This window comes from Corvus hawaiiensis, chromosome 3 (assembly GCF_020740725.1).
Source record: "Corvus hawaiiensis isolate bCorHaw1 chromosome 3, bCorHaw1.pri.cur, whole genome shotgun sequence".
Lineage (NCBI taxonomy): Eukaryota > Metazoa > Chordata > Aves > Passeriformes > Corvidae > Corvus > Corvus hawaiiensis.
The window spans coordinates 90665145-90679177 of NC_063215.1; the positions used below are offsets into that span (position 1 = coordinate 90665145).

At 39.2% G+C, this 14033-nt stretch overlaps 1 protein-coding gene across 1 annotated transcript in view; it reads right to left on the reverse strand.

The window, feature by feature from the left end:
* Positions 1-10722, reverse strand: part of SOCS5 (suppressor of cytokine signaling 5) — a 53929-nt gene extending 43207 nt beyond the window's left edge. The window contains exon 1 of the mRNA XM_048296654.1: positions 10671-10722. The gene's annotated coding sequence lies outside the window, so the exon portion shown is untranslated. The remainder of the gene's footprint in view (positions 1-10670) is intronic.
* Positions 10723-14033: the final 3311 nt, after the last annotated feature.

Genomic DNA, 14033 nt, shown 5'->3' on the forward strand with positions numbered 1-14033 from the left:
CATTTAACTTTGTGTGACAGGAAATGTAAGCTTTGAGGCTAGTCCCAAAATCTAGGTGATTTTGGTCCAGAAGTCAAATTTTCATTTTTAGGCACAAACCACTGTAATTATCAACAAGCAGTTTGTACTTGCAGACAGACAATGAACTGTCTGGTTGCCCAAATGACACTTAACACTTCTGGTGTGCTTTTGAGTGAGATGCCTTTTGATGTACTGAATCTGGATATGCTTACCTTGGGTTCAGTAGAACATAACAGGTTTTCAGGTACCTTGTGGTCTCACTTTGTGAAATTAAAACATTTCAGGTAGCTTTGCACTCTTCATCATCTATATGATATCACTTATCAACCAACTGAAGACTCTATGTTTTAATCCTTGGAAAGACCGCTACACCTCATATTCCTCAGAATCTCCTCAGGCCACACAAGTAAAATTTGGATGGTAAATCTGAGCTTCCCATTCAGAGCTGGACCCGAGTCCATCATTCCCTGGGCTTGGCCTATGCTTATTGAGTGAAAATTACTGTAGTGCCATCTAGTGCTACTCTGCTGATCCTTGTATTTGCTGTATAGTTCCCAAGGACATTGCTCTGGATTCAATATTCTATCTCTAAACACTGAAACATTGAAAAGGCAATTACCTTTCTTGGCAACATTCCCCATTTTTTCTCAGGCAAGTCATAGTATAGATTATATACAATTTCTATAACAGACTTTGCAGCAGTGCATTAAATTTGGCTTTGAGCAGTGTGACAGTGTGGAGTGGGGAAGGAAGTGGAGATATCTTGCAAAGAGCATGTGTTCCCATATCTTCAAAATGTGCAACTTTTAAAAATAGGAATGCAGAAACTGCTCTGGAAAGTATGCCTATAGAAGGGAAGGAATCCTTGCTTGCAAAGATGATTTTGAAGCATCAAACCCAGCCCAGTTAGTGAAGAAACTATTCTTTCCCCTGTATATATGGAGTGCAATCTCTGTTGAAAAACCTACAGGTATTGTCACACCCTAAGGAGATGAAAAAGACTTCCAAGAGTTTTTGTGCAATTCTGTTCACTAAAATGTACCTGGTTCATGCAGCAATTCTTCCTGTTAACCCATCCAGGTCTCCTGCATTCCAAGACTGGGAGAACTAGAGGATTTTGGTCTGGATATGGGACAGCTGCCCTAACTGTAGTTGAAAACCAGCTACCCAAAAGGCAGTATCTGGCTGTCTGCAGCCTGAAGCAGTGTGCCTTGAGACACCTAATCCCATATTATTGAAATGTTTCTAAGCTATTCCTACAAAGACAGTCCTAGTGAGAAGCCAATTGGAAACAAGCACTTGGGGGCTTGTGAAGATCCTGCTGGCTTCCCATCTACACCTGCAGAAGTTTTTGAATCTGACCTCAAGGCACCTTGTGGTCAAGTAAATGTGCTTTGTTGAATGTGACAGTGATTTTGTGAGCTGTGGTACAATGTGACCTGTGGCCTGTTAGATTAAAAAAGTAGCTGCTGTTGCCAGATGTTCCACGTGTCTCCTCAGACCTCTTATTTAAAGTACTGGCAGCAGCTACCCACAAGCAGTCCAGCACCCAGTGGGCCAAATGACTATTTCTGTTTTCTTGAAGAGCTATAATGTCAACACATTCATCTGAAGTAGTTCGAGGCCATGCCCATGATAGCAACTGTGGGTAAATAATTTCAGGTGTGTAGCAGGTTCCACTTAAATCAGTAAAGTCTGTCCTATGATTTCTTTCATCTCATAATCATTATATAGTTCAAGAACTATACTGGGCTTGCTCTTAAAAAGTTCTACTGACACTCCCAGCATCCACCTTTTCATCATACCTTCAATATGGAACTAAAATTAGACTCTGTTCCTGAAATGAATATATTGCTCTTCAATACACAAGCTGCAAATTGAACAATAAATTCTTGTCTTAGCATGGAATTAAGTTGAGCTAAGATAGGAAATTTTATGTTTCGCCACCTCTAAAATAATAAAGTAAGTAATAGAAATTGTTTTCCATGCTGTCAGCTTGAAACTTACAGCAATTTACTGGCTAACAGAGCAAATTTTGCCTGATAGGAGAACTATATGTGAGATAGTAAAATAGGTAACAGAGGGAAGTTTATAAAACTCTAAATGAATATTTACAAGAATTTAACCCAACATACAAATCTAGAAGCATTATCACTATTTTTTTTTACCTTAGGAATAGGCACAAACTTCCACATACTTGATATAAATGTCTAGACCTTATTTTGTTTGAGTGAATCCATGTCTATTTAATAAGCAGAATAGTGCCAACAATTTTATAGAGAGCTCCACATGTTTTTTTTTTCCTCTGGAATGTCTCCAAGCAAGTCACACTCTTAAAAAAAAAATATTTGGCCCTCATCCTGCAAAGCCTTGTGTGTGTGTCAAGTTTTACATGCTGTGAAGAGCCTCATTGATTTAAATAGAGTTACTCACAAAGTAAAATGTTAAGCCTCTGCACAGATTTCACCAGGTTCAGAACTTTTGTTTGAAATATATTTATGTGTTCTCAAGTTTCCTTTTGAAAGAGCCCCTACTGTCCATTGCTCCATTTTTGTGTACCCAACACTTTCTATAGCTGTTCTAGCATTACTCCAGCCTGAATTTGCTGGAACATTTCACAAGATCCTGTGAGCTGTGGAAGAGGAAACTGCAAGTAGGAAACTTACCCAGTCTATATTTTTCACAGATCAAGACTGCAATACATGACACTTTGAGCAGTATTAATATATTTATGTGAGTTAGTGACAGATAGAATTTGATCCAAAAAAAGTGTCTAAAATACACTCAGCAGGATGCCCCCTGCTCCCCACCATGAATGCCAATAACTTTCATTTTTACAAAAGTTTCTAGTGCTGTTCCTGAAAAAATTCCAATGTGACTTGAGAGTGACACAGTATAGTACCATATTCCTCACAGGAGCTCACAGGAGATTATTCCAGAGTCTCTGCTGCTGCCCAACACCTTCTCAAATCGCAAAGGGGTGAAAAACCCTCACGTGAGAAGACGCTTCTCAGATTTTGCCATGTAAGTCCTACAGAACGACAGCAAACCTAACATCTTCCTGAAGTCTTTGAGGTGACAGTATAAGCTATTTCAGAGGTGTTCACTGTCTATCTTGGATCATGCTTAAGTTAGAAAACTGAAAGCAGTGATTTATAATTACCATCTGACAGCCATCCCTTTGGAACATATCACAGGAACTGTGGCAAAGACCAATATGGTTTAATTCAGGGATATTCGTACTGACTTTTACTTTCCATTCTATGTTAGCTCTGATAGGAGTTTCAATTTTAAGACCGTGCTAAACATGTCTCAGCAGTAAAATATACTAAGAGTGTAAATGAACTATCTAAATTTTACCCTTTTTTAAAGGTCAGGATTACATTCGTGTTTTATCTAGAAAATATTTCACACATTTTGTGAGAACAATGTATTAAACAAAATTGAGCTGATTGACAGTGGCACAGCTAAAGACAGTACACAACTGTCTCATTAATTTAAAATGTCAGATACATGTTCTGCTCTGGTATACTTCAAACAGGATAAGAGATTTAGATAGAACAGGTGTAGATGAATTTTCCACTGTCAAGCAATAAATATAACTTAAATAATATAGAAGCAGAAGACTTTAAATACAAGTACTTCCTTCCCCTAGGAGTTGCACAGAGGAGCCAACACATGTGACTTCGGAAGATTCAGTGACATCTGGCTTCACATTTTTCCTGCATATTATGTGATATTTGGCATATAAATTTGTCTTCTTTGATACTGTTCTGAGTGCTAAACCTTTAACCTGACTTAATTTCTGTCTGAAGGACTTTTTCTTATCTGCTTTATTTTGCATGTTTTGTTGGTGGGTTGGTTGGTTTCTTTTTTTTTTTTAATTACTCTTTGCTGCTTTTACCTGTGGGACAGAACTGGTCTAATTTGTCCCTTCTTTCATGGATGATCCTGAATACAGTACCAAGCAACAGAGTAGGGAACCAACCACTGCTCCAATACAAGACCTTTCCAGAGACCTGTGTGAATAAATGATCCTCCACTCAACCTGATGAAGGAAGATAAATAACCATCTACTTCTATATTAAGCATGTATTTATTGTGTAAGAGTCACGTAATGGGTGTGTGCACATGAGCATGAAGGGAGAGGTCAAAACACTGTTCTAGAAGATACTGGTGTTGAGTGCTAGAGGTTGATGCAGCGAGACATGGAGGCTTAAGAAGGTGAAGAAAGGAAGGAAGAGTAGGAAGAAAGCTGGAGAAAGGAGGGTGGGAGTGAAAACTAGGATGCACAGGAAGAGAGAAAAGTGGGTGAATGAACTAAAAGAGACGCGGCAAGCAACAGCAATGGGCTGGCAAATGGAGGCTGATGCAGAAATAGCAGAAGCCGAATTTTGGAGTTCAGGATGTGGTTGGGTCCAGAAGGACAAGGCCCTTCCCAGCTATTGCTGTGCATCGCTGGACAATGGGAGAAAAGAAGGCATTTGAGGGCTATGGCTTTTACTGCCTGATCTCAGCCTTAAATGGATACTTTGAGGAAGGATAAGATTTTAAAATGCTGAGGGAGAGAGAAAGAAACAACAAGGGAAGGTGAGATAGGAGACAAGCCTCAATGTGACTTGTGATTTTATTTCAGGCTGCTTGCCAACGCATGTTTTATTTATTTTTCTGGTTACTATTGGATAATGTAAAAATGTGTGTCAAGTTGTGACCTGTCAAACGTGCTCAGAGGGTTTTCAGTCCTTAACAGGGAAAAGATTCTGCCACTCCCCAGGTTAAAAATTTAATATGGCCAAGGGCTGTCTGTGAGTACAGTGGAGAATCCAGCTGTAGCAGTGGAGGTGGTCTCTGATAAAGATACCAGATAAAAGTGAAAGCAAACTGGAAACTCAGCTGTGCAGAAGCCTGTAAGTTGGAATGTCATCTGTAGCCTAACATCACACTGAAATAAAATACATCTATAATGAACTCTTCCAGCCTTAAGAAAGATTCTGATACCTTGATGGCCTCGACTATGGCACATTGGTGCCTGGGATCCTCTTCCCAGCTGCTGCTGCTCTTCCAGTGGGAGGGAGGCTGTCTGATCTGCACTGAGACCTTGACTCGTAGTTGTGATGGCAGCAGGAAGCCCATTTCAAACTGTCTCGCCCCAGATATCTTCTTTATCCCTAACCCAGAACCTTTAAGAGTGAAGAGGAAATTGCACACTGGATGCTGTCATTGAGCTTCAGGGCTCAGGGCTCAGGTGCAAAGGTGCTGCACCATCCATCTCCCTGAGGCACCTGGTCCTCTATCAGGCTCCACTGCTGGGGCAGGAGAATTCCAGAGCCAGTACTGCAAAGCCAGCCTACAGAGCAGAGGAAGGATGGAGGGAGTTATTTCACCCATTCTCTGTTCCCTGTTGTCAAGTAATACTGCATGGGCAAGTTGTTTTCATAACTCACTGCAGATTATCTGGTATTTAATAGGACTTGCTGGTTTTGCTTTCAAAAGAATTGACATGTTGCAGGATTGTCAGCTCTGAAGCCAATCTCTGGCAAAGCTATCCGATTTCACATTGCTGACTAACACACCCATCTCTCAGTGGCACTGTTTCTTATCCCTTCTGTTTAATAGTCAGATTGATTTTCATTCTTTATTACCATTTCTTTAGTTTTACACAGTTCACTGCTGTAACTCCAAATAATCTCCATCTGGAATATCACTTTGGCTCTCTTTTTTCATATTACTGGGAACTCATTTAGTTTTGTCAGTGTTTCAGTTCAACTCCCCCTTCTTTTTTTTTTTTTTTTTTTTTTTTTCCAATTTTGGTAGTGACTTGCTGGAAGGTTGTTAGCTGAGTTTCTTGGGGGATTGCATTAGCTTTTCATTCTGGTTTAAAGGTACAAAATGCTCAAAGTTAACAGACTGTGTCACAGCAGAGGTGTCATAATTTTTTCAAAAAACAGGAATAATGCTTGTAATGGATTCCTTTTTCGTCTTCCCAACACTTGCTCTATATTTGTGATGGACAATATCAAGTTAGCAAGTTTAGATATAAACTTTCACAACTGTTCAGTTGTTTTCCCAATCTCTGTAACTCCTTTGTGGTAGTGGAATGCCTTTCCCCCCGCTCCAATATTTATGCAGTTTCATGTCTCAGTAAGTTTAAATATTATTTTTATTTAATAGCAATAATGTGGACTTCTATATAACTTTACTTGTCTTTCCATAAGATTGGTTTTTCTCTATTATTTTTTTCCCCTTACAAATGTAAGAGACATCTTAGAACAGACTTGCCTTTTTATCAAGTGTTCAATTAAAATCAGTTAAAGGCTCCTATTTATGATTTCTGCACATGCAGAGCAGAAAGCAATGAACTGATTCAGGACCAGGCTTGGTCCTCTTTTTCACAGCAGATCCAGAGATCTCTGCTGACTGCTCTGGAGTTGTGGTGTCTTCATTCACATGAGAACAAAACTTCTGCTTTAATGTGTAGCCAGCAGCACAGTTCTCTTATTGTCAGGAAGATGTTAATTCCTGTTAGTGTTTAAACTTTGCTTTCAGAATGGCAAGTTGACACCTACTGGTGCAGCAATCAAACTCTCTCAGATATGAGGGATTAGCTGTAGATGTCTCTTAACCTTTTTCCCCTTCCTTGGGCCTAAAATTTGGCAGATTCATAATCTGCTCAGGAGCCTTTCTGTAATATGGCTGAAATGTGTTTTACAATGAAGTGAGCCAAGAAATGGACACAGAAATTATTCTTTTTATTTTCTATTCATTTAGCACTGCTGTGTGATTTGAGATTCTCTGGCAGAAAAAAAATACTTGGTTTGCTAATGTGACTTCTGTGATCTCCAGTAAATATTGTCAGAATTGAAAAGTTTGAAAAGGAGTTTTCACTCTCTGAGTTTTCAGTAGTCTACTCTTATCCAACTCTGTAGATTTCATTCTAGGCTTCTGCATGTAAGTTGAAGAAATCCTGTCCCAATAAATAGAGCTTCCCTTCAGTAAGAGAGACACTGACAGAATCCTTCCCCCCACTCCACACAGATAAAATCCCTTCTTTTGTGGGGCCAGAGCTCTTGGGTTTACCTTAAGGGTTTCAGGGAAACTGGAGAAGGCTGGCCCTTGGCGTTTGCCATTTCAAAAGCCAGGCTGGGTATCTTTCCACTGGAATTGGTGGGCTTGGTTAGTGAAATCCAGCTGCCTCTGCCATGCCAGAATAAGACAAGATGATCTGCAATGGTTCTTTCTGGCTGCAGGGCTTATGAATAAATGAAGTGATTAAGACATATGGAAAAAGCCCATGTTCTTGAGGAGTCTTAACAGTAAATATGTTCATGTGCATGAGAAGCAGAGTTAGAGAGGCTTAAAGGACCTTCAAATTATTTCCTCAGATCTGCAAACTTTGCTTTCTATTTTTTTTAAGGTAAAGGTTTTCCATAGAATTCATCTGTAATTTGAACACATCTGGCACCTTTTATTATTTTTGTGTAGTTAATTACCTTCTGCTCCTGACAGAGGACTACTGACATGACACTGTAACAGCACTAACACTGTGGCTGCAGGATTCCCATGTGCCGTTCATTCTGTCACAACACATTTTTCTACCCCTGGGATATTTTTCAGCTCTTACTGACTGATCTCTTCTACAGTGGAGAGACACTAAAAACAGTAGTGGGTTCTGCTGTTATATGTTTGCTTGCTAAAAAGACTTACTCCTTTTGTTGAGATATTTACAAAAACTAATTCAAGTTGGTTTAGAAAACATATGAGTTGCATTATTTTTTCTAAGAATTTCAATGGTTTAAAGAAAGTATCTTTTTATAGCTCCTAGGCTCTGAAGGAGCATAAGTTTTCCATAAAATAATGCTTTATTTTTCAAAAAGAGTTGGGTTTACTCCACATGCCAGAAGTTAAGATATTTGAGAATGTGAAAATCTATTTCTATTTTCACTGGAAAAGAATTCCCATTTCTGATGATATATGATCTTACAGCTTTGTAAGGTGATATTAGCCTCTATTACTGCTAACATTTATTTTGGACAAAAAGTCAGTGGGGAAGACTATGGGGCTTAGCAAGAGAGTTGAGACCATAGTAACTACATTAATTGTCCTGGCACTTCTAACATTTCTTCAAATAAATTTGTCTTAGTGTTACAGATCCATTACAATTAAATGCCAGTCAGCTTTACAGTGTTGTAATGTGGTTTTTAGGATTTAGAATGACATCATATGAAATTTTTTCTCAGACCACTGTATTTTTTTGAAATAAAGCTCATTGTTAAGATAATTATTTACCTTGTCTTGCCTTAGAGATTTGCCTTTTCTTTATAACAATGCTGCCTCCACATCTTTCAGATAAGGGCCATGCATGGAGCTGGGCACCTCAGCTGCAGCCCCAACCTTGTTTAAAAGTTAGTGCAAAAAAAGGAAAATTCTGGAATGAAGTGAAAACAATTAAGTGGAAGGACTGAACTGAAGTGCAATGAAATGAACCGAAACTTAATGAAATAATACTCATAGAAATCTTGAGATATCATTTCTTTCCATACAAATAAAGAATTTTCATAAAAGGAAATTAAATGAGAAATCAATAAATAAAGTGAAATAAAAAGAGAGGAAAGGAAATAGAATGTAATTAAATGAGATTGAAAAAAAGAGAAAATTCTGAAATTAAATGAAAACAGTTAAACACAATGGAATGAACTGAAGTGCAGTGAAATGACCCGAACCTTAATGAAATGATACTCATGAAAATCTTAAAATTTCATGTCCTTTCATGAAATGAAGAATTTTCTCTTCATGAAAGGAAATGAAATAAGAAAAGAAGGAATGAAGTGAAATGAAAAGACAGGAGAGGAAATGGAATGAAATGAAATGAAATTGAAAAAAAAGAAAATTCTTAGGAGAAGTTGTATCATTGAAATGGAATGGAATAAAGTGAAGTGCACTGAAATGAACCGAAACTTAATGAAATGACACTCATGGAAATCTTGAGATTTCATTTCCTTTCACGAAATGACAATTCTTCATGAAACAAGAAATCAGGGAATGAAGTTAAATGGAAAGACAGGAAAGGAAATAGAATGACATGAAATGAAATTGAAAAAAAGAGAATTCTGAAATGACTTACAGGTGTTCTAAGCCCTTTTGCAGCAGCAGCTGGAGTCTGCTTGGTGTGTAAGAAGACAACAGATGCTTCTGATTAGTTAACTGAATCTCAGTGGTTCCACAGCATGTGCTTCAGGAAGGAGTTTCTCTTTCCTTGAAATATTTGATGGAATTTGCCAGAATCTGAACTATTAAAGCTGGAAAGTTACTCTCAAACTTTGAATGCATCCCTCTCGGTCCTAATTTTTTGCCAGCTGTAATCTTGTTGAGTAGTCAACTTGAAATAAAGGGCATAGAATGTAACATTCCGCTACAATCAACCCTATGTAATCATTCTATATTATTTTTTACACTCATGAACATTCAGGTTGCCTGTACAGTCTATATACACCTATCCTAAAGTGTTAAAGTCCCTGAATGCAAACACTAAGCAAACAATCTGGGGGTATGAGGGGTGTGGGGAATGCTACAGACATCTGTGGTTGTGATAAAAGGAGTTAAGTACTTTGCTCTGTCTTCAGTTTCCTGATGACAGGAGTGGAAAACAATTACCATTTTTCCAATTGAATCCTAAGTTTATTGTCTTGGGAACATTCCTTGCAGATGACAGAAAGAGAAGAAACTATCCTACCAGATGTACTTCTAGCTATTCCATTACTTATCTCTCCTGCCACTTGGAAGTCTGTTTATTTGGTTTATTAAATATTACAGCTTACTGTTTAAAATGTCATACAGCAGGACTGGTAGAACTGCTGTGTTATCCTCCTTTGTTCAGCTCTTACGTGACAAGGTCATTGTTTAATGAGTGTAGGCACATATAACCTTCAAGACACAACAAGGCAATAAACTGTTCTCTTTTTCCTGTCGGCTGTAAAATCTGCAGGATGACTGACAATTATAAACACCTCAGGAGGTGAGGTATGAGATTCCTTTTAATACTGGATTCTGATACATACACTCTGTGTTGGAGGCATAGTCTCCCTAGCAAAGAGCTGTGTTAAGCAAGTAAATTGGAACATATGAAATGTTCCATTCTTAAGGCTCCACTGCATCTTCCTGTTACTAATGGACAATCAACATCAGTAACTTCCCCCCCTGCCCCACTCTTCTGTTTCTGCATCAGACAGAAAAAGCTAATTTTTGTCTGTCAGATTCAGACAAGGGCAGCTGGTGAACTTCTTAAGCACTTTACAATAAAGTATAAACTCCTGCCCCTGTGCTTCCTACATGGCACACACAGTTCAATGAGGAATGCATCATTCACAGGACCTTACAGTCGACATTGGTCTGTACTTTAAAAATTCATGTGATACAAACATTTAAATAGGTTAGCTCCATTTAGTTTCTACTGTCTCTTCACTGAGATGAGCAATGCAGTGATTAAATCCCATGCCATGATCCGTGTATGATACAAAACAGAGTACAAGTGCACACTTGTGAATTAGCTCAGATTACCTTTGTTCTGATGAGAATGAGTGCAGTGATCTGGGACAGAAGTGAGAAATGGAAGGACAAAGGCAGCACAGCCATTGTCCAAAACAGGTACTCACAGGTTGGTAGTCAGGCACAAGAGGCTTCCTGCCACCAGTGCAATTTGCACATCCAGAGGCAGCCAAGGCATGGCAGCTCTAGGGGGAAAAAATGGGCAGGAGTATTGTTAAATTGATGGGAAAGGTCATTTATAGCTGTCACTCCATCTGAGCAAAGTAAATACAGGTTTTCCTGAATTCTGACAGCATTAACAAGACTAGAGATCTATAGCTGGAAGGGATTTCCTGGTATCATTTACTCCATTCTCCAGCATCAGCACAGAATAATGCCTATCATGCTATTCCTGACAGATGCTTATTTTTTAACAGCTGCCAGTTAAGGTGATTCTGCAATGATCACAAGCAGCATTCCCTCACGCTACTTCATTGCTCTTCTAACCTGACATTTTTTCTAATTGCTAATCCAAATCTCTGTGATTACAAACTAAAGTAATTATTTCTTATCTTTGTATCTGGAGTGGTACAAAGCCAATTGAATCGGCTTCATGACAACTGAAAACATACTCAGCAGATTCCTGTAATTTCCCTTTTCTCAGCTTCCTCTTTTTTTTCAGCCTAGATTCCTTCTATTCTTTCTCAGAGCTCAGGGTTTCTGAGCTGCCTGTCAACTTTTCACTCAGCTCTCTCTAGGTTTTCATTCTTTTAAAAACACAGTGCCCAAAATGTCTGTGGAAGAAAAACACAGTGCCAAACAGATCCCAAAAATTATCTTCTTTGGCTTATGTGTGGTCCTGTTATTAAAACTTCCCAGAACATTGTTGGTTTTGCAATCCTGCCTTGTCAGTGACTCATGTTCAGATTGTGACCCACATAACCCAGGGTGCTTCGTTGCAGAGAGGGCTGTGGTGAGTGAGCCCTGCTTAAGGGTCTTTAGCTGACTCTGAGGGACAGATGAGGGTGGATCATGGGGTAGATCATGTCATGCTGTGACAGCTGTGAGGGAAGAGGGCCTCAGGGCCTGTATCCACCAGCCACAACCAAACTAGACACAGCTCAAGGATAATGCTGTCAAATAGTTTGCACGGGGACCTGGGTGCTATCAGTCCCAGAGAAAGACTTGTTCCTGCTGCTGGTTTTATGAGTAGATCCTTGCATTCATCAGGTCATTTAATACAATCAAAATGGACTGAAACAGAAGTAAATAGAGTCCATGGGCAGAGGGCAGTGGGGAACAGAGATGTCAAGGACATGCAGGTCAGTTTAGATACCTACAGGTCATGGGTCTCAAGACTGTCATGCCTATGCCTTTCACTCTCAGTGTGCTGAAGAAAGACCAGAGGAGGGAGTTCGCGCCACTAATGGTGTGCTTTTCTTCAGGGCTTCTTCTCACCTTGCTTCCACCTCCAAATTAGTAGAGGTTTCATCCCACCTAACATCTAAAACTGGTGTCATATGTAAGCCCCTTTTGGGAAAGGGAAAAGTCTGGGAAAAGAAGAACTACCTTTTGAGCCCTGGATTCACCCCATTCCAAAATAAATGTCTTAGAGATGAGGTATGAATCATCTCCTGAATGTGCTGCCTCTCTCCATTGATCAGTGAGGGAGTGACTAGGTCAGCCTTAGGCCAGGTGTCAAATTATTTGACAGCCATGGAAAGGCAATCCCAATTATTTCCTTAATGATGGGCCAGACTCTCTAGTCAAGCTGATTACTTTTCCAGAAAAGCACTCATAATCTGTTCCATACATAACAAAATTCACTATATGTATGAGAATCCATAAAGTTAAGTTTAAATGCTGAATATCCTCTCTGTTCTCTGTCTTCCACACATCCTCTGCCTCTAGCTCCAGTTATCTATAGCAGATTGTCTTTTCCCAGCCATTCCTGGCAATACCTCAATAACCAGCAGCTGGGTCACATTCATGGAGTCACAAGAACAAGACAAAGCTATCAGTTAAAAACTGTATCTCCTCTCCCTGGCTTTCATTGGCCTGCCATTAACTGACAAAGGGATGTCATTTTTTTTTGCCTGCCCACATTTCTCGCAGCACGTAGAAGGAAGTGCAATTTGCTGTCACAGCAATTTTTCCCTTTCACACTTGGCTAGACACACTGTACATTTCACACAGATCTTTTCACTCAGCTGCTGCAAGCAATGGCCCCGAGGTACCAGAAATCAGAGACTGCTGTCTCAGCTTTGTTAGAAGCCATAGAATTCTATGCTAAAACAATACACGCTTTACTCATCTTACTAAAACAAATACTTTGGTAGCAAACTCATGAAATGCAAACTGTTGGCAGAAAGGTTTTGGTGGTAGATTTTTGCAGAGTAGCACTTGTACTAATACATACATTTACATGTATCTTTGGTTCTGTTTCTGCCAAACTTCATGAAAGAACTGGAAGGTAAACCTCAATCCCTAGAAAGAAGGATAATGAGCAGCTAAATGTGGAATGCAAAGGGCTGCTGTTATGGTTGGGTCAGAAACTGCAGAACAGCTCCAGTCTAGAGCAGAAGCAGAAGATCATTTTCTCCATCCAGGCTGTGCTTGAAGATTTATCTAACACCGTACCTACCTCCATGAAGAGTACTGTGCATTTGCCACTAGTGGGCACACAAATGTTCTTTTCTGACACTGACTTGATCTACTAGTTCCAGTGTAACATCATGGGAGAAACAAGGGACTGGAAATCACAAGCACAGGAAGTCTTTTCTGTATCCTGATCTGCTATATTTGTATTTTGTAACTGGAAAAACACAGTTGTGTGAAATTAATTAGGTGATGGTTCAGAGCACCGTTAGCTTTTATTTTGGCTGAAAGCTCTTTGTAGTGATGTTCTGTACTCAGTGGTTGAGAGTTGGTCTGCGTTTTCAAACGCTAGATGGTGCCAAGGGTTCACACATAAAGAAAAGCAACAAAAATATTCCATTTACCAGCAATACCGGCGTAGTTTGGTCTTTCTGTAGTTCTGTGAATTAGTTCAAAATCTATTCTTAGAAAGTCTCAATACCAAGGAAGTGACAGTGAAAAAAATCTGTACAAGAGGGTACTAACCTAAGTAACCCAAGTCACAGCTAAATTATTGTTAGAGTCCCCAGAGAGAACAGCAATTCAGACATGAAGTTTCAATACAGGGACATTATCAGCACAGATCTAGTGTTTTCTTCAACAGAAATTTTTATATTTGCTCATTCAGTACTCTTACTGGTCTCACTATACAACCAAACTCTCAGGAAAGAGAAACAAATTACACCAACTTTAAATCAGAAATGTGCAATATCCACTGCATACTGCTTTACAGCAATATTTGGGGGAAAATCTGTAGCCATTTTTCAAGCCAGTATCATACTTTCTTAAGGCAATTTGTATAAAACTATTATCTGTGAGATTATCATACTGATAGTTTGCAGGAAGACTGTTAT